The sequence below is a fragment of the Bos indicus x Bos taurus genome, chromosome 23 (genome assembly GCF_003369695.1).
Source record: "Bos indicus x Bos taurus breed Angus x Brahman F1 hybrid chromosome 23, Bos_hybrid_MaternalHap_v2.0, whole genome shotgun sequence".
Lineage (NCBI taxonomy): Eukaryota > Metazoa > Chordata > Mammalia > Artiodactyla > Bovidae > Bos > Bos indicus x Bos taurus.
Genome location: NC_040098.1, coordinates 36,959,228 through 36,980,830, shown reverse-complemented (window position 1 = coordinate 36,980,830; position 21,603 = coordinate 36,959,228). Strand labels below are relative to the sequence as shown.

At 39.1% G+C, this 21,603-nt stretch overlaps 1 long non-coding RNA gene across 1 annotated transcript in view; it reads left to right on the top strand.

Moving 5' to 3' along the window:
• The window catches only part of LOC113881407, a 527,961-nt gene that overhangs the window by 488,193 nt on the left and 18,165 nt on the right, over positions 1–21,603 (top strand). The window contains exons 10-11 of the long non-coding RNA XR_003508031.1: positions 15,574–15,692; positions 20,857–20,946. This is a non-coding gene — a long non-coding RNA (uncharacterized LOC113881407). The remainder of the gene's footprint in view (positions 1–15,573; positions 15,693–20,856; positions 20,947–21,603) is intronic.

Genomic DNA, 21,603 nt, shown 5'->3' with positions numbered 1-21,603 from the left:
TTAAACACAACAAGAAAATAAAACATAACACTCAGAATATAAAATGATTTAAACTTTAAAAGTTAAAGATAAACAATGATAAGGTTATTAAATGAGTGTTACAGAAATCTCTACACTGCCTTAAGTATTAATCGACTAAAAATCAGCACTAAACTTTTCAACAATTGAGTGAAAAATTGTAACCTGAAAAATTCCATAGTTCACAGATTTCATGCGTTTTAAAAATAGACCTGTTTAAGAGGTAAAATTATTTTGTATACTAATCCCAGAAAGAAATTTCTAGCAAAGTTTCTCATTAAGAGGATGATGTAAGCAACATCCTGCATGAGATTCCTAGAGATGAGTTCAGAAGTTCTATTTTTTTAAGAATTATATGCTAAATATTGAATATTTATTATAATGTATTTAAGTAATCTAAGTTAATATATAAATATGATAATCAACCATGTAAATACATTAAATATATGTAATATTCTCTTAGAGTATTATACCAAAGCAGAGAGAGAACCTTATTTTCTGTAAGAGTGCATAGTGTGAGTGCCATGAACGCAGTGGCCTTAGGAGACACCTAGCCATGCTGTCTGTTGCCACAGAAGGTCTAGGTACACCACTCCAAAACAAAAGTCAATAACTTGGCAAGTTATCCACGTGTGTGCATACGTGCTCGGTCATTCAGTAGTGTCCCATGCTTTGTGACCCCATGGACTGCAGCCCGCCAGGCTCCTCTGTCCACGAAAATTTCCAGGCAAGAATACTGGAATGGGTTGCAGTTCCTCCTCCAGTGGATCTTTGTGGCCCAGGGATGGAACCTACATTTCCTGTGGCTCCTGCATTGGCAGGCGGATTATTTATTGCTGAGCCACCTGGGAAGCCCAAGCTATTCATTCAACTGCCTTATAATTTATGATCTTATGTGGTAAGTTCGCTCATTTAGTTCTCCTGGCATGTATTTTGTAAGCAGTGCTCTACAGAGCAGCCTGCTATTCAAGATTATCTACTCTAAGGGTACTTTCCTGATACTTTAAAAAAAAAAAAAAAGACCAAGGAGTAGGTGTGATGTTGGGAAAGATTGAAGGCAGAAGGAGAAGAGGGTGACAGAGGATGAGATGGTTGGATGGCATCACTGATTCAATGGACATGAACTTCGGCAAACTCTGGGAGATACTGAGGGACAGGGATGCCTGGCATGCTGCAGTCCACGGGCTGCAAAGAGTCAGACACGACTTATCAACTGAACAACAACGACCTTCATTTTCAGGCTCTTTTTGCAACCATCTACTCTTGCATTGTTGCCTGGGTAATCCCATGGACCTAGGGGCCTAGGAGGCTATAGTTCATGGGGTTGCAAAGAGTCGGACACTACTGAGCATACATGCACCACCTTCTGCTGCAGAACTTGGGGAACTTTTGGTTCCTTCATCTGCATATGCAAAATTACATCCCTAGGAATGTCTTACATCTTCTTGGAGGAAGAGAAAGCCTTTCTGTGCACCCTCCATACTGTTGGGCAGGCACACGACTCTTCTAAAGTGAAAGTGAAAGTTGCTCAGTTGTGTTCGACTCTTTGCGACCCCATAGACTATACAGTCCATGGAATTCTCCAGGCCAAAATACTGGAGTGGGTAGCCTTTGTCTTCTCCAGCGGATCTTCATGATCCAGGAATCGAACCAGGTTCTCCTGCATTGCAGGTGGATTCTTTTCCAACTGAGCTATCAGGGAAGCCCAACTCTTCTAAAAGCCCATCCCAATTTAGGTATAAGATTCCAAGCTAAGACAAAGCGTGGGACAGTTGTGCTTCAGGTCCATGTTAAGGAATATCACCTTAAGGTCCCCGCTGCACCAATTTTATGAAAAACTCACTTGAACAAAAGTATGTTTGTAAACACACACACATCACTGTAAGAGTATGTGGTCCAGCTGAGAACTGCATTAATTGACTTCTTAATTGCTGTTGTCCCCTCATATAATTGCTTTTATTGAGTTACTTCTTTAGTGCAATGCCCCAGTCCACAGTGAGTAATTTTATAAGGAAACAGTCTTATGAAACATTATGCTACATCTAGTGTAAGAATGTTGGGTTTGTTTCATCACCCAGCACCATCTTTATCAGGACCCATGGGAGAAGAGTTTCTTGGATTTCAGAACTAGGAATGCCTGCCCTGAGCCACAAGTGCCCTCCTCATCCATGTTGTTAATAAAGTACTTGATGGGGCCACTTCTGAATCCTGAACTTCCTGGCTCTGTCCCCCAAGGCCTGCCCTGGCACTGGATTCTAGAAAAGCTAGGGTCAACATATAGCCTTCTTCTAGTGAAGGTCCGGATCCACAGGAAGCTTATGTATTTGTTTCAGTCCTGGTATCCACTAATTTCTTCCAGTATTGATTTCTCTTGGTTTCATTTTTTTATCTTCTTAGTTGAGATTTTGTTTTTGCTTAATACATAGATTTTGAAAGCTACCTTAAATTTATGGAAGTGAGTGTGAGAGTTTGCAGAACAGTTAAAGCCTTAACCTTTCATTCTTCTGTGTCCTTTGAGTCCAGCGATTCCTGTGTTCTTTAAGCTGACCCCCTGTGTAGTCAGACTGCACTCCAGATTTGCTCACTGTTCCCTCTATAGGGTTTTTCTCTATTGATAAAATATTATACCACCTTCCCCATGGAGGACATGAAGCATGGTTGGTGTGGCATGTCACTTGTGCTATGTTCTTTAAGCATATAAATTTTCATATAAAGTTTAATGCTTCTTGGAAGTATTGAATTTGGTGAGCTCAATGTTTTTGATGATTCATATTGTCACTCAGTTTCTTGGGTGATTTAATAAAAGATCTGAACTCTTCTCTGAAATGAACACACTCAATTAAAAAAAAGAAATGTTTACATAATTATCTTGATAGGAGTTGATGGTAAAGCAGAAATTCTGAGAAATGCTAGTAAATATTGTCAGTAAACTCCTTCCTCCATTGTCTGAAAATACTTAAATGGCACGGCAGACATTCAGTATATCCTGTGATTCACTTTACCATTCACATTTTTTGAACAACTAAGAAGAATGTAGGAAAATTGTTTTTGATTATGTTATCATTTATTCACTCATCCACTTAATTCCTGTTATCAGTAACTACTCTGTACCCTACACTGTTCTCAGTATTGAAGATACAGTGAAGAAAATGAAAAATCCCTGCCCTTGTAGAACTTATATTCTGTTAATAGCTAGGGGAGACAGATAATAAACACACTAATAAATTCATAAATAACCAAAAGAGATAACCTCAGATGGTTTTGGATACTATGAAAAAAAAGAAGTGGCTAAGTGTGGTGATGACTTTAGTTAGAGGAATCAGGACAGGATAATGACCTTTGATAGGAGACCCGAACATTGAGAGAGAATCAGCCACACAAAGATCAGGGAAAGAATCCTCCAAGCAAAGAGAACAGCTAGTGCAAAGGATCTGAGATGAGAAAAGGGTTGAATGCTCTGGGTCCAGGGAGAAGGCTGGCATGCTTTGAGCTGACTGTGGTAGACCAGGAGGATGAGGGGCCGGCAGGGAGTGGGTCACTTGGGGTTGTTAACTATTCATGTCTAGTTGTCCTTAGTCTCAGTTTCCAGAAGCAAATGGGGAGGATGAAGGCTCCTTCACAGGCTAGTTTGTGAAGATTTTGTGTGTTAATCGCTGGTAAATGCTCAGGAGAATGCCTGGCACTTGGTAAGAACTATATGTGTTGCTTACTATTCTTATGCATATATGCATGGTACAGTTTTCCTCTAGCTAACAATTTATTGTTCTGATAGACTTTTAAAACAAGTATAGGTCTTAATAATCATATCCAGTCTTGATGTTTTACAGATCATACTTTAGCTCAAAGAGGTCAAATGGCCACGCAAACTCCCACAACTAGTGAGTAAATGTTTAGACGAGAATCTTGGTCTCTTGACTCTCAAGCCAAGAGCTTTCTCTGTTATATTGTGTTGGCCTTTAGTTATCAAACTAACGGGCATAGAATTGTTTTCCTTAGATTTGCCTTATAGGATTATATTTAGAAATGTATAGTTAAACCTGACTTTCTTTGTATAGAGATCAAGATAGTTACATGAATTTATAAGTCAATGACTTAGTGATAATTGAAAGATTTTTGGAAATAATTCAAATTTCAAATGATTCTAACAATTAGCTGCAGATTTAAATATCCCATTTGTAGCTTTAGCATTTACACTTTTTTAGTAAGATGGATCTAGGAAAATAGTTTCATTTCATTCATTCATCTCAGCAGCTCCTCTGTGTCTGTACCCAATACAAAGTGCCTGCCCTCATGGAATCTGTACTTATAGAAGCAAATAATAAACACGTGAATAAACTAACACATGACTAAAAAGACAACTTCAGAGAAGTCCCCAAGATACTTTAAAATGAAATCAAGTAGTCAGTGATTTGTTATTATGATAGACAAGAATTTTGTCACTAAAATTGGAAAACCTAATCACACTTTAAACCCATTAAAAAAATTTTTTTGAGCACTGCTTACCAGTAAACACATTAATGGTTTACGTAAATTCAAATGCAGTTATGTACCTGGTGTTATTGAACAGTGGCATTTAAAGTAATATGTAGCATAGTCTTTGTTAACGCATCAATTTATAGGGCTACATTTATTTTACCCAAAACGTATGATTTGGTGGCTTGCAATAATTTTAAATTTTAACTTGTCTCTTTTTACAACTCTGTAAGTTTTCCTAGGCATAGGAGAATTAGTTCCGGGGACATTTTTTCCCCCTTTGCTTGCCTTTTTATAGGAGATCCCTTACCTGGGAAAGGTTTTGTTCTGAAAGTTCATTTGTAAACCATTTTGAACTCATTTGTCATAGAAGCAGGCTTAACATGGTGGTTAGTTTCAAATGCCAGTTCACAGAAATGTATTCCCCATTTTTGAAGCTGAGTGGCTGTAGTTATGATGCTTCCGTGAGTTCTGACCCAGTTTGGTTTGGAAGTAAACAGGGGAGAGGCGTACTTTTCTCCTTCTCTGAGCTCGGACTTTGGATCTAGTCCATCCCTTAAAGCTGAGAAGCTCTCCTTTTTGCACTTACTCACTTCCTTTCTGTACTCCTGCCTCCTATGGCACCCTTCTCTTTAGGCTCTTGTAAAATTAAAAGGATTTTTTTCCCAGTAAGAATACGTGTTCCTTACTCTGTTTTCCATTTCATTTGGAGTCATACAAAATTGATAATCAGGTACACAAAATGAATATTTGATTTTCAAGATACCAAGCATATATTTCACACTGTTGAAATGATTTCTTTTAACGTTTGTTCAGATACCTGCTTTTAGGAGCTAAGAACTTATATTCTCAATGTTACCTCCTTTTGCTCCCTAACAGCACTCACCATTCAGTTAGAGCTGCAGTTCACTCATCCTCAGATGTTCACAGAATGTCCTTGTTTCTTGCTTTGAGATGGTGTGTTTGCTGTTTAGTTGCTAGGTTGTGTCCAACCAGCACTTGCAACGCCGTGGACTGTGGCCTGCCAGGCTCCTGTGTCCATGGAATTTCCCAGCAAGAATATCGGAGTGGATTGCCATTTTCTTGGGGATCCTCCTGACCCAGGGGATTGAACTTGCATCTCCTACATTGCGGGTGGATTCTTTACCGCTGAGCCACCAGGGAAGCCATGAGATGGTATATAGGATTTGAAAATATAAGAGATTTCACTGAAGGCAAGCTTAGTCCTGTAAGGAAAGGCTGAGAACTTATAGCAGTATTATTCAATTAGTTTGGGTCCGCCCTGCTGTTGGCATCTGCTTTGTTTTCTATATTGTCTTTGTGCACTTTGCTGTCAATTTAGAGAAATAGGCTGCATGGACTCCTAGCCAAAGCAGAAACCAAGTGGTGAGTGTTTCCTGCTCAACTCTGAAGACAGTGCATAGGTCTGTTGCCCGCCAAAAATAGATGTAGTTTATAGTATGTTCAACTCCATGGCTCATATTTTTTCATTTCCTCTTCCCAGATGAATAAATCGGGAGGAAAGAGAAAAAATTACCCCCATAAAAAGTACATTTCCCCCTCTATGTTCAATTATGGAGGGACATCTATAAACACAGGCATAGAGCCCAGAGGAAAGATATTTTCGAAATGTTGTCTGAGAGTCACTTTAGCTTCCAAATAAAAATTGTTTGAAAATACATTTAGGACATCTAAGCAGAAATATTGACATATGGTATGTGATATTTGGCTGAGTTCGTGGATGATATATGGGCCTGCCTGAAGGAGCTTTGCTGGTAATTGTATAACCTAGGAAGAGACTGATCGTCAGAAACACAGACATTCGAGGATCTGTGGAAACTTAATGGTCATGTAGGAGAATTTATTTGGTGATTGAAGGAGTGTAACTTATACAGAATAGAAATAAAATTAATGAGGCTTTTTAGAAATAGCTGAAGTATTCAGTTTCTGTTTTTGCAAATTCCAAAAAGATTCTATTTGCTAGGTCTTCAGGAACCACAGCAGAAATGTGCCCTTTGTCAATATCTACTGTTGAAAACAGCCTTTCAGGCTGTTTAGGGTATGGCACTTATTTGTCCATTGCAGTTTTGCCTCTTAAAGCACAAGTCATATATGCTTGTAGCGTATTTAAAGTTATACAACCAATAGATTTATGAGAGACAGCAAGGATTGCAACAGTTCATGCTCAAACCTGTATGTACTTGAGAAGTAAAGTGTCAAAGAGATAGTACTGTTTATTGGAATGTACATTTAGTTAAACTTAGGAAACTTGGTTTCTACTTTTGCCATGGAGTTTTATGAGTTTAGATAAGTGACATAACCACTCTTGGATTTATTTATATATCTCTAAAATATTACATATATATATATCTAAAATAGAAAGATATATATATATATCTAAAATACTAAAAAGCAGAGACATTACTTTGCCAACAAAGGTCTGTCTACTCAAAGCTTTGGTTTTTCCAGTGGTCATGTATGGATGTCAGAGTTGAACTATAAAGAAAGCTGAGCACTGAAGAATTGATACTTTTGAACTGTGGTGTTGGAGAAGACTCTAGAGAGTCCCTTGGACTGCAAGGAGATCCAACCAGTCCATCCTAAAGGAAATCAGTCCTGGATATTCATTGGAAGGACTGATGCTAAAGCTGAAACTCCAATATTTTGGCCACCTAATGTGAAGAACTGACTCATTTGAAAAGACCCTGATGCTGGGAATGATTGAAGGTGGGAAGAGAAGGGGATGACAGAGGATGAGGTGGTTGGATGGCATCACTGACTCAATGGACATGAGTTTGAGTAAGCTCTAGAAGTTGGTGATGGACAGGGATGCCTGGCGTGTTGCAGTCCATGGGGTCACAAAGAGTCAGATATGACTGAACAACTGAACTGAACTGAAAATGTGAGGAGAGTCTAGTTGATTTCCAAGGTTTCTCCCTTTTCTATCAAATGAATCCCACTGGGATTAAAAAACCTGGAATAAAAAAACCCATTTTTCATGCCAAGAGTAATGGCTGAAATATCCATGAAATTATATAAAAAGCATCTAAATCAATGATGTGTTTCTTTTTTTTCAGTTTTATGGAAATATAATTAGCAAATATAATTGCAAGATATTTAAAATGTACATGATGATTTAAATAGCTATACATTATGAAAGGATTCCTCCTATCAAGTTAGTTAAGACATTTATCACCTCACTTATTTACTACTTAAAAATCTTTTTTGGTGAGAACATTTGTTTTACACTCTTGACAAATGTCAATAATACATTACAAACCATCATCACTATGTTAAAAATTAGATCCTCAGACCTTATTCATCTTAGAGGTTAAAGTTTATACTCTGTAAAAGAGTAAATTCTTTCTTTTGTAAATGATTTTTTTGCATTTATTTTTATGCGATCTGAGACATATTCTTATATTTATGGTTTTGAATTCAGGAAAAAAGATGTCCTCCTCCTGTTGTAAACACTTTAGCGATAGGTCCTTGAGGAACCATCTTTATCTAGCAGCTCCATAACCACCTGTATCATTGTTCAAAAACAAGATGATTTACACAGGTAAGGAAAATAAAGAGAGCTTAATGAACTTAAGCAGTTATTGGAAGTTGTACTAGAGTAAAGGATGACTGAAAAGGAATAGCAAAACCTGTCGGAGACATGCAAGAACAGGGAGTGATGAACACATTTAGGTCCACAGGACAAAGGAAGAAAGAGGACATTGCAGTCTCTAGAGAGACTTGTATATAGCTGCAGCTGAAGGTGAGGGCCTCTGACCGGGGCTCTGGTCTTCAGTGAAGAAACTAGGCCACTTCCCAGCAGAAGAGAAGTCAGAGGAAAGAATCAAATCCACTAATCTCTTTCTCCACTGACTCCAGTCTCCTGGTAGTGTTTTCCATTGGCCAAACTCCAGTAGAAGTCAGAGGCCAAGGGAGCCAGAGGGATGCAGTCTGGTCTGGTCAATCTCCAAAGGTTCATAACATGAAAGAAAATGATCAAGAGTGGTTCTAGAGCCTCAAAAAAAGAATACCAGATAACCCGTCATTTCTACGTGATAGAAATGTTCTCTTTATCCTGTAAATGTAGTTATACTTGATTTTGATAGGCCTTTAGAATGACCCTTGTCATGATTAACTTTAATGGGAAAGGTCAATTTCTGATTTGGCTTTCCTTGGGTATTTGTCACTATATTGCTGTTGTGATAATATTATTACTGGGACCCCAACTGACTGTATCGCTGATTTACTTACACCCTTTGAAGAGATAGGTATGTGACCAGACTTAGGAAGGAAGGGACTAGAAACATATCACGATGTGTTTTTATATATTGTTGGATTCGGTTCAGGTCATATGCACATTCTGTTCTGAACGAGTATGCCTTCTGTTTCAACAAACTGTAAGTCTTGTATCTCTTCATTATTTCTCTTTACAAATGGATGTATATAATGATACTTATACTATATTTTACTTATTCTTATAGGCCATTGCTCTGCTTTTGTTAGGACCTGAGATTTAAACCCTTGAAAAAAAGAAATCTGTTGTAGAGTTTGAAGTATGTTGCAGTATCTGAATTGATGGAATAATAAAATGACTAATGATGATTACTTATTTGAACTTACAAAATTTTATATATGCATATGAAGAGATATATTCACATATAATTTTATTCTCAGCCCCTTGTGGTATTCTGAGAGCTTTGGTTTAGATTATATGTAAAAGAAATTATTTTATTATGACAGTTAAACAACTGTGGTGGTTATAATTATGTGTGGGCATACTGAATCCATTAGTCCAGGGGCCGTAAAATCGCATGTCCTCATCCCTTTGAGAAGAGAATAATAGCATTTCTATGACTCTTTATCTCACTCATTTAATTTATACTTTGTGTATATTTTTAAAATATCACAATATATTAGAATAGCAATGCATATATAATATTTTTGCATTATACAATTTGAATCACTGACAATGTGTTGAAAAATGAAAATATTTTGGAAATTAATTCTTTTGAAAACAGAAAATTATCAAAATTTGCTGCATAAAATGTTACTTAATTTGGGAGTAGTGTAGTTTGGAAAGTAGTTTGTTAGTTGCTCAGTCATGTCTGTCTCTTTGCTATCTCATGGACTGTAGCCCCCCAGGCTCCTCTGTCCATGGAATTCTTCAGGCAAAAATACTGGAGTGGGTAGCCATTCCCTTCTCCAGGGGATCTTCCCAACCCAGGGATCAAACCTGCGTCTCCTGCATTGCAGGCAGACTCTGTATCATGTGAGCCACCAGTGAAGCCCAATTTACCCCCAAATTATTTATGAAATCATTTCAACTGAAGAGAGGGAAAAATGTTCAAAATAATCATGTTTGCATGAGTTTGCATAAAGCCTTAGAGATGGAAATATTTTTGAAGTTGGGCAGAAGAGCAAGAGATTGGATTATATAGGGTAAACCTTGAATCTGGAACGTAAGAGAGCAAGTTTGCTGCCCTCAATGGGTTCCTCCTCGTTTTTTAAAATCACCTCCTTTTCTTACCTTTACTCCCTGTATCACCTGCTCTGCTTTACTATTTCTTTTCCTGTAGTACAGATACAGATCACCTGTTAACATACTATACAGTATACTGGATCCATGGTTTTTGTGGGTTATCTGTCTTCCTCAGCTGGAATATAAGTTCCATGAGGACCAATGTCTGCCTGCCATAAGCGTGCCTGAGTCAAGTGGGAATTAAGAAAACATTTGTTACATGACCAATGGCAGAGTACTTTGGGCTTCCCTGGTGACTCAAGACGGTAAAGAACCCACCTGCAATGTGGGAGACCTGGGTTCGATCCTTGGGTTGGGAAGTTCTCCTGGAGGAGGGCATGGCAACTACTCCAGTATTCTTGCCTGGAGAATCCCCAGGAACAGAGGAACCTGAAGAGCTACAGTCCATGGGGTTGCAAAGAGTTGGACATGACTGAGCAGCTAAGTACAACATAGCACAGCAGAGTACTTTAATGACTGAACAACAGTAGCAGTTTCAGAATTTAGTGGTTTTTATGAGCTATTGTGACTAAACTGTTCTGCAGTTAATGCTGCAAGGTTAAGGCACTTTTCTGTTTTCTTTATCAGCATAAACATAAAGTACATTTGGAGATAAGGTTTTAGTCACAATATGCTAGCTAGAATGTAATTTTGGAAAAAAAACAAAAAATGTTAGTTGAGTTGCTTTCTTTATCCCAAAATAAGTATATTCCTTTAAGAAAAGTTTCTGTATATAGGTGTGTGTACATTTGTTTATACATATGTGTATATAAACCAATACATGTTTTAGATATAAAACATAGTGCTTGTATGATCATCATACATCTATAACATATATAATGTTATATGGGTTTCAGGTGTACAGTGTAACTATTTGATATGTGTATATATTGCAGAATGATCACCACAGTAAGTCTGGTTAACATCTGTCACAATATAGTAACAAGATTTTTTCTTGTGATGAGAATTTTAAGATCTCTTAGCAACGTTCCAAAATGCAATAAGTATATTCATTTTTCAATTTAGTGCAGTTAACTGTGGGACAAGTCATTCTGAGTCTTAGCATCAAAGAATCATGTTTGAATAGTTGAACTGAATAAGATTTCTCAATTCTAATTCATAGAGAGCTTTCTTGAAAAATCCACCCCTGATTAGGCCCACCTGGCTCCCATCACACTTGGTATGGTGTGCAGGCAGAGATCTGTCTTTAAAGCATATGTTTCTTTTCCACTGTTCTGTGCATTTCTTCCTCAACATCTTTCATTGCCTCATCTGTCTTCCTTTTGTTTATTATCAAAATAGGTTATAATTATGCAGAAGACATCTGAGTAGCTAGAGTTTCATCTGCTGCCTACTGGGCATTTTGGAAAGAGGCTCGGAAGGAGTTCTTCCAATATTAGAGTTTTACTTTCAGGAGATTAGAAAGATTTTCAGTTTCAATAGTCCATCAATATGAATATTATCTTAGGACTGAACACTTTAAATTATTTGATTAGTGATTAGCTGACCTGCTGAGAGTAAAACAATGAAGGGATAGTAAACAAGGGTGGATTCAGGTGAAAGGAATGAGAAATTCTTGGAGGAAGTAGACACATATTTAAGGAGGGCATTACTTAACGTTTTGTTTAGGATTTGGGTCAGGCTGGCTCTGTAGAGGAATGGGTTGTTTTCATTTTATTTCCATTCATCCTGTATGCTTTACAATGTATGTCTTATTTAAGTGTTGAAACGGACCAGTGACTTACTGCTTGTTATCACTGGGTAGTCGTGCTTTGGTTCTGGTACCTGATAGAGTCTAGCAGAGACTTGAGTGTACTTATTTCTGTGATTTGCTACAGTGACTTAACATTTTTTGATGATTTCTGGTACAAAGTGAATGAAATACAGGAAAATAAAGTTCAGATGCTTTTGGACAAAGCCTTAGTTTATCTCCTCCCTTGTCTCTGACTTTCCAGCCATTTATTTACTCATCTAGTCGCATGTTCTTGAATGCCTTTTGACTCTTAATGTCTGCCTCATTCTGTCTGTGTGGTTAAGGCCTATTTCTTTTCCTGTGTCTTTCCTATCCTTTGCTTCTTTCAGCTTGGCAGAGCCCTCTTTGATTTTCCTTTAGTGTCATAATATTCCCAGCTGTTTCTGGGCTGCTGCTTTTTCTCTACCAGTCTCAACACCCACAACCTGTCAGTACTGGTTAATGTTTTCTTTTTGTCAATTCTGAACATACTGCTCTCTTGCACTAAAATGTCCTGGTTTCCTGCTGCCTTGCAAAATAATCACAAACTCTCCAATTTGGCATAAATGATCCTCCCTAATGCATAAACAATCCTTATGGGATTCTCTCCAGTGTAACCCTACAATAATGTATGTAGCACATCATGGCAGCATAATCATGAGAGATGTATGTGTGTTAAAAAAATGAATGTTTCTTGTATTTTTGTCAGAATTGATTATCACTGATACCTTATAATGCTATATGTATACTAATATCTCAGCTCCTTTGCTCCCTAATGTAGTAGATATGTAGTAGATGGACAGGTTTCTCTGTCCATCACCAACTCCTGGAGCTTCCTCAAACTCATGTCCATCGAGTCGGTGATGCCATCCAACCATCCCATCCTCTGTCATCCCCTTCTCCTCCTGCTTGCAATCTTTCCCAGCATCAGGGTCTTTTCCAATGACTCAGTTCTTCGCATCAGGTGGCCAAAGTATTGGAGTTTCAGCTTCAGCATCAGTCCTTCCAATGAATATTCAGGACTGATTTCCTTTAGGATGGACTGGTTTGATTTCCTTGCTGTCCAGGGGACTCTCAAGAGTCTCCTCCAACACCACAGTTCAAAAGCATCGGTTCTTTGGTACTCAGCTTTCTTTATGGTCCAACTCTCACATCCATACATGACTACTGGAAAAACCATAGCTTTGACTAGACAGACCTTTGCTGGCAAAGTAATGTCTCTGCTTTTTAATATGCTGTGTAGGTTGGTCATAATTTTTCCTCCAAGGAGCAAGTGTCTTTTAATTTCATGGCTGCAGTCACCATCTGCAGTGATTTTGGAGCCCCCCCAAAATAAAGTCTGCCACTTTTTCCATGTCATGATCTTCGTTTTTTGAATGTTGAGTTTTAAGCTAGCTTTTTCACTCTCCTCTTTCACTTTCATCAGGAGGCTCTTTAGTTCCTCTTCACTTTCTGCCATAAGGGTGGTGTCATCTGCATATCTGAGGTTATTGATATTTCTCCCGACAGTCTTGATTCCAGCTTGTGCTTCTTCCAGTCCAGCATTTTGTATGATGTACTCTGCATATAAGTTAAATAAGCAAGGTGACAATACAAAACCTTGATATACTCCTTTCCCAATTTGGAAAAAGTCCTTTGTTTGGTTTTAACTGTTGCTTCTTGACCTGTATAAGATTTCTCAGGAGGCAGATAAGATGGTCTGGTATTCCCATATCTTTAAGAATTTCCCACAGTTTGCTGTGGTCCACACAGTCAAAGGCTTTAGCAGAGTCAGTGAAGCATAATTGATGGGTTTTTTTTTTTTGGAATTTTCTTGCTTTTTCCATGATCCAGTGGATGTTGGCAATTTGATATCTGGGTTTCTCTGCCCTTTCTAAATCCAGCTTGAGCATCTGGAAGTTCTTGCTTCACGTACTGTTGAAGCCTGGCTTGGAGAATTTGGAGCATTACTTTGCTAGCGTGTGAGCTGAGTGCAATTGTGTGGTAGCTTGAGCATTCTTTGGCACCGCTTTTCTTTGGGATTGGAATAAAAACTGACCTTTTCCAGTCCTGTGGTCTGCCATATCATATAGTAATTTTTGTGTTTATGTCGTTCTTTCTTTTGCACAACTTGAGAGCCATCTTCTGGAAAATAGAGATTTTTTTAAAAGCTCAGTTAAGTCCTTGTTGTCTCCATGACACGTGATTTACTAATCTAATTGGTCACTGAACTTTAGGGTTTTTCATTTGTTTGTTTCTGTTCAATAACCACCGCTACTGTTCTTGCTATAGCAGGACAGTTTCTTCAAGTGCAATCTTGCTTTAAATCTGTAAAAGAGGGAAAAATCGATGCACTCTGGATAGCAGGGGAATGATTGTTAAATCCACCCCCAATATCCTCTTTTCAGCTACTCCTTGCTGTCTCTACAGAACACCTATGACTGTGCTCAGTATTGTCTGAGATCTCTAGTATTTCGTTTATATGTCATGGTCAAGCAGGGAGACACCTTTCAATATCACCACCTGTGTTGTTGATCCAGAGTCTTAAATTTATACTTGGAATAAGCTTTATAAGATACAAATACATGAAGACGTGTGGGCTATTGGTGAGTGTATGTTTCCTACAATTGCTTTGTTCCCCTTTATTGCCAAATTTATCCTCTAATAAATACCACCTTCTTTGCTAGAAATACCTAGACATCGAAGGAAAGAAAGTTAAGAGGGTCACACAGTGAAATTAGATATTTTCAGCAATAAATGATTTGGAAAAAAAGTGCATACAGGTCTTTCCCATGATCTTCTGCCAGAAAGATGGCATTTTGCATGCATGCAGGAGCAAAAGGAGAGATTAATAGATTTTTTTGAGGCAGAGTATTCTGTCATGTTCTGAAAGGTTTGGGTCATCACAGCTAGAGGCAGGAGCAGGACTCAGACAAAGATAACCCTGGCTTTGAGGGAAGAGATTGGTTTTGCTGAACAGTGTTCCTGTATATGTGTGAAGGTTGTGTATTTATGACAGCAGAAAATTTCCCTAGATTCTGTGCTGAAGAGGTAACAGATTTTGTTCATCCCTAGAACTATGTCAACTCAATTAGTAGCAACAAAAGAATACTCCTAATACAAAGGACAGTTTCAGAAAAAGAGGAGAAAAGAGAAAATGGAGGTAAAACAAGAATTTGAGATGATATTTGCTCTTAGGGTATAAAAGTTAAATCATATATATATGCTGCTGCGGCTAAGTCACTTCAGTCGTGTCCGACTCTGTGCGACCCCATAGATGGCAGCCCATCAGGCTCCTCCGTCCCTAGGATTCTCCAGGCAAGAGTCCTGGAGTGGGTTGCCATTTCCTTCTCCAGTGCCTGCATGCATGCATGCTAAGTCGCTTCACTTGTGTTCGACTCTGTGCAACCATTCCTAGGATTCTTCAGGCAAGAATACTGGAGTGGGTTGCCATTTCCTTCTCCAATATATATATGGGACTTTCCTGGTGGCTCAGACAGTAAAGCGTCTGTCTACAACGCGGGAGACCTGGGTTCCATCCCTGAGTCGGGAAGATCCGCTGGAGAAGGAAATGGCAATCCACTCCAGTACTATTGCCTGGAAAATCCCATGGACAGAGGAGCCTGGTAGGCTACAGTCCATGGGGTCGCAAAGAGTCGGACATGACTGAACGACTTCACTCTCCTTTCCTTTACTATATACAGTATTCTAGTATTAATAGCATTTCAACCTTCAAAACCCAATTCTTTTATTCATTTTCCCTCTTCTCCTTTTCCTTCCTGTCTTTCTCTTTCCTTCCTCTTCATTCCCCTTTCCCTTCTACCTTTTTATTTCCCATTGTCTTGTTTATTAGAAAGTCCTGCTAAAGCCATAAAGATACTGCAGAACCAGCCCAGCAACACTACGGACTTCTCAGGAGAGCTAGCCAAGAGATTGGCCTCATCACAGTTTGTCTGGAGGCAGTTGAATAAGGTGAGCAACCCTGATTTAGTCATGTCTTTGTAGCCTCTATTGAGACTTAGTATGTTTGGAGGGTTTTGTAATTCAGGGACCTATAGGGGATGTTTGTAAGGCCAAATAATTATCTACAAAGATAGTTACTATAAAAGAAGGAAAGAATGGTATCTTACTCCTCAGTTAAATGTATCTTTATGGATCCAACTTTCTGGTCTACTCTATGTCTATGTGAGCACAGAATTGTTCAGAGACCTCAGGAAGCGGGTCAGATACACACCAGTATTTCTACCATTCAATTGTTTGGAGTGTTAATGATACATGGGTTTCCTGCGGGTCAGCTAGTGGGTAGCTGACTTCAGGCTAATTAATTTTCTCCAGAAGGTGCTTGCAGAGCAGGGGAAACAGGCTGTGGTGACTACTGCAGGTGGGGAGCTGTGGGGGCCAGAACATTTCCCCTGATTTAAAAAGAACATATGAAGTCGGATATCTCCAACTTGTGAATGTCCAGGAAAATCACAAGGGTGCCCCACAAGTGAGACAGTTGTCAGTCAGGGGGAATTCCAGGTCAGTCCTTCTTGACACCAAAGGGCTACGACAGCACCGTGTAAGTCAGTGATGTCAGAACTTCCCCATCTTGTCACCCTCTACCCTCTTCCAACCTGGCCCGAGGAATGAAGATCCAGAGAGGGAGAGAGAAGGAACCTTGCAGAAATGGACACATCTGCACTTCCTGGTAGGTCCCCTGGGCCTCAGCAGGGGAGAGGGAGACATTGAACAGGCTGAATATGAGATGGAGCTGACACTTGACTGACCTGGACTTGTGAAACCCAGAGTGATAGAATGTATGGAATGGCTGCAAGGTGATGCAGGAAATGAGGATCAGTGGAGTGTGGGTGACGACAGCCACTGGAGGAGGATGAGCCAGTTCACCTTTGTATCTGCTATGGTCTCAACATTTATGTCCCTCAGAAACTTCATATGATGTAATTCTGATTCCCATGGTTATGGCATCCATAGGTGGTGCCTTTGTGAGGTGATGGACTTGTAAGGATGAAGCCTCTTCAATGAGATGAGTGCTTGTATATATAAGAGATGCACAGAGCTCCCGAGCCCTCCCCCGTGTGAGGATACAGTACGAAGTGTGTGACCAGAAAGGACCCTGCATGACCCTGCTGTGGAAATCAATGTCCATTGTTTTTAAGCCTCTGATATTTTGTTATAGCAGCTCAGAAGAACTAATACAGCATCCTAACAATCTTTAGACAGTTCAGTAAAGCTCATGCTATTTATACAAAGGTGCGAAGCACTTATATTTTCTGGTGTAACACTGTGATAGTTGGCTGACAGTTCGTGGCTGGCTTTCATAAAGAATCCTGAGAATTCAGTCTTCTTGGTAGCATGACCAGAATGATGAACAATTATCTAATTTTTGATTCTAATAACTTGACCCAGAATAACTGTCTGTGATTCTTAAGTAATCTCTTAATGGTCTTCTTTGTAATGCCAGCTTCTGCTATTTGTGACTAATTTTAATAAGAGCTTCATTCTCTCAATTGTAGGAGTGAATTTTCTTTTGATTTTCTATTAAATGACTATAAGAAATGTTGACAAATTGCCTTCTTAGATTTTGACATCTCTAGAGAGTCTGTGTTTATTTTTTTAAGAGGAGACCCATTTCACAAAGCATGCATTAAAAAGCTGTAAAGCTCAAAGAAGCTTGCTATGGGATAGATCATTACAGCCATCTCAGAGCTGGATGGGATGGATGTGGATTTAGCACTTGTCATGGAGGAGTCGGCATGCCAGGAGTTTGGTGTAAATGTCAATTTTTCATGAATTCCTGTGCAGGCAGTGGAACAGGTTAAAAAATGCAGAATGATGCCTATCTTCATTGCTCGACGGCAGGGATGGGAGTTCTCACCAGACAGTGTTAGCTCAGGCCATCTTCCTCTTGACTGTAAGAATAACCTGAATACCCAAAAGATAATGACTTCTTATGTGTTTTATTAGTATTTGCTTATCTTTGTTCCTTCTAATTATCAAATTAAGATTTGGGGAAGACACAACGAATATAAAACTCTCTAGATATGGATTTTGGAGCCAGCCTATAAGAAACCTATTAGGAATCTAAAAAGCAGAAACATAACTCAAGTTTAGTTTTAACTTTCTCTTTTCTTCCTTCCCACTCTCATCCTTTGATTTGAGGAGAGCAGAGAAAGAAGACAAGTGGAACTTCAATAGCAGATGTCCTGGGATACTTTGAAGAAAATGCTGATCTTGGAAATTCTGTTCTCCAGTTCTCTTACTCTTGAAAATATTTTAACCACCAGTGCCCAGGAAGAGGCAAGCTTTCAGTGGCATTGTGTGAAATGCAGGGAAGGCTGCACATGTCAAAAACTGCAGTGAAATTCTGATTCATTTACAGTAGAATCTATCACTATGAATGACTAGGCTCCTGCTTTATGTAGTAGCAGTCTAGAATATAGAAGTCATGAACTTTTTCTTACAAAATGAGATATTTCAAAACTCCTTCTGCATTACAGAGGTCTTTCATTCATGAGCAAAGCAAGAAAGTCCTCTGCAGGATGCTCACCTGGCTGAACACCCTCTCTATGAATGTTTGAAGTTCTTTTACTTTTTTTCACATTCTCTCTGGCTCTTGATAGGATAGCATCTGAGACTTCTTTCATACTCCACAGGTTCATGACTAGATGATACAGAGATTCATTCCAGGAGTACAGTAACATGAGTATCCACCTAATAAGGCCTTTGTTCTAAGCAACCATAAGAAATAGTCTCATTAAAATAATCATAATTCAATGGTTTTGGTAACATGTTATGTTTGCTCAGAGCAGTTGACCTAAAGAACTCTTGGTTATTCCTATGTGTATGCAGAGATTTTTGAAGGTAGTAAAAGTTGTAGAAGTATAAAACATAACCTCTTAGTTCATACTTTGCTGAATTAGTGGAAACAGTGTCAGACTTTATTTTTTGGGGGCTCCAAAATCACTGCAGATGGTGACTGCAGCCATGAAATTAAAAGACACTTACTACTTGGAAGAAAAGTTATGACCAACACAGATAGCATATTCAAAAGCAGAGACATTACTTTGCCAACAAAGGTCCATCTAGTCAAGGCTATGGTTTTTCCAGTGGTCATGTGTGGGTGTGAGAGTTGGACTGTGAAGAAAGCTGAGAGCCGAAGAATTGATACCTTTGAACTGTGGTGTTGGAGAAGACTCTCGAGAGTCCCTTGGACTGCAAGGAGATCCAACCAGTCCATTCTGAAGGAAATCAGCCCTGGGATTTCTTTGGAAGGAATGATGCTAAAGCTGAAACTCCAGTACTCTTGCCACCTCATGTGAAGGGTTGACTCATTGGAAAAGACTCTGATGCTGGGAGGGATTGGGGGCAGGAGGAGAAGGGGATGACAGAGGATGAGATGGCTAGATGGCATCACCGACTCAATGAACCTGAGTTTGAGTGAACTCCGGGAGTTGGTGATGGATAGGGAGGCCTGGCGTGCTGCGATTCATGGGGTCGCAAAGAGTTGGACACGACTGAGCGACTGAAATGAACTGAACTGAACTGAGGTTATTTTAGTAACTAATTCTTCTGATGCATTCTAATTTATAACATGAAGAATTTTCTTTTTTCCTCTGAAATTCTATGACCACTCAGTGAGTTCTTTTATGTTGTCTATTTGCATGAGAGAATCTAAGTATTTTATGGCAAGTGAGTATGTGCTGCAGTGCCTGACCCAGGAAAGAGGGATTCCACCTGAGCCCACATCATTGTCACCCAGCGATTCATTCGTATTAATGAATCAGATGAGTCCTTCATATTGATTTTTGATTGGTAATTTGTTTTATGATATTACAACAAAGAGACAAGGAAGAAGATATGACATTCTTAAACAGGCTTCTCTCCTCAGCTGATCCCACACCAGCACCCTGCTGACATCAGAAGAGTCTGTTTTGTTGACACGTATCCGGGCAGAAAATGGCACAGCGTTGTCTTTAGTAACAGCATCAGTGGGATTCACAGTGGAGGGCCCCCCCTAGTTCACTACTACTAGCAGAATTGAGCCTGAAAATCCCAGGGGCTGAAGATCTCTAGTTAATATTCTTGATTTCTTTACAGCCGTGAATTGTTTTACTGGTAAAGAACAGAGAACTGAATAGGATTAAATATAGTAATGCACATGAAGTGCTGAGTAAAATGTAAGGCCATGTAGTAACTCTCAATAAACTTTAAATTTAAGCTTATTGAAAAATCCCTCCTCCTCTTTCTCTTTGACCTTTTTCCTTTACTTGATCACCCTCATTATTAATGAGCTTAACAGAGGAAAAGAATGCTGGTATCATTAAGAAAGTTGTAGAGAGAGAAGATAGTATTTTAAGGGGGGATGCATGTGAAAATATTTTAAATAATGTTAAGACAGAGGATAATGCAGGAAATCAGAAAGGAGAGATTATAACAGTGAAAATTTGGAGCTGCCATAAATGACTGAGGCTTGATGTGTAAACTGTGTTGTCCTCTGAACAGAGGCAATTGTTGCCACCTTGAGAAGCAAAGCAATGTTTTATAGGCCATTGTGGGGGAGACTTACAAATTAAGAATAAAAGGTGACAGAGGAGTTGTTGAAAATGACGAGTGAAGGAGGTGTCAGAGAAGTAGAAGCAGAATCAGGAGAGCCTTGAAAGGCAGACACGGTGGCTCGGGTGGTGCAGTATAGGACTCCCACGTAGGACTCACTAGTAACAGGGAGTACTCAAAACTGGGTGTGTTTCTTACATATTCACGAATTTTGCGATCTTATATTTTACACATGGAAGTTCCATTCATTTCATGTTTTGATACAGTGTAATAGCTGCAATCCTGTGTCTAATGCATTGGTTGAACTAAAGTTGTCTGCATGGACAATTTATGGATCTGTTATTTATTTTGCTACTACAGATCTTTAGTCATCCCTTGATTTCACTCATGCTTCAACAACTGCATAATATAATTTCTCTTCAATTGCTGACGGTTCTTCAACCTTTCTCTGCATGTACGATTACCATTACCTCTAATAATCTGATTCTTGGTAACACCAGTTAGTGTCTCATGTGATCCAGTGAAAAACCCAGGGGTAAAAGACTCACGTGCCTGTGCTGGACTTGTTCTTTTTCTTCAGGAGCATGGAGGGAAGCGGTGTGGCAGCTGTTGGTGGTGTTAATATAGTACTATCTGCCCTGGGCATACTGTTCATCCTGAAAGTGATCAGGTAATTAGTTAGGGTTGTTGGGCATTCATTATATGAACCAGAACATTAACATGTTTGATAGACGTGTAATTTTTTTAATGGGGGGGGGTCACAAAATTTGAAAGTCATTCTTTTCCTACTTTTTCTCTACATTGTCTCTATAAAAAATGATTTTACATCTGACTTTTCTAAGTTCAACCTCTCTGTTTTATTATTATCTTTTTTTTAATTTAGTATTTGAACCAACTATAGTACATAAGTATCAATATTTGGTGCTTCCCAGGTGATGGTAGTGGTAAAGAACATTCCTGCCAATGCAGGAGATATAAGAAGACTCAGGTTTGATCCCTAGGTGAGGAGCATCCCCTACAAGAGGGTACAGCAGCCTACTCCAGTATTGTTGCCTGTCTATGGACAGAGGAGCCTGTTGGGCTACAGTCAGTAGGGTTGCAAAGAGTTGGACACAACTAAAGTGACTTAGGATGCATGCACGCACCTATATTTAACCACTTAATCTCTTGTTTACTGTGGGTTGGAGCCAATATATTCCCTTATAAGGAGTTATACAGTTATGACTCTGACTTATCTCTGATCCGCACACCAAAAAGCTTAGTGTTCTTCCCAGGTGCAAAATACAATATTGTTTATGGTGACAAAATGGTACGGCAGAAAAACATG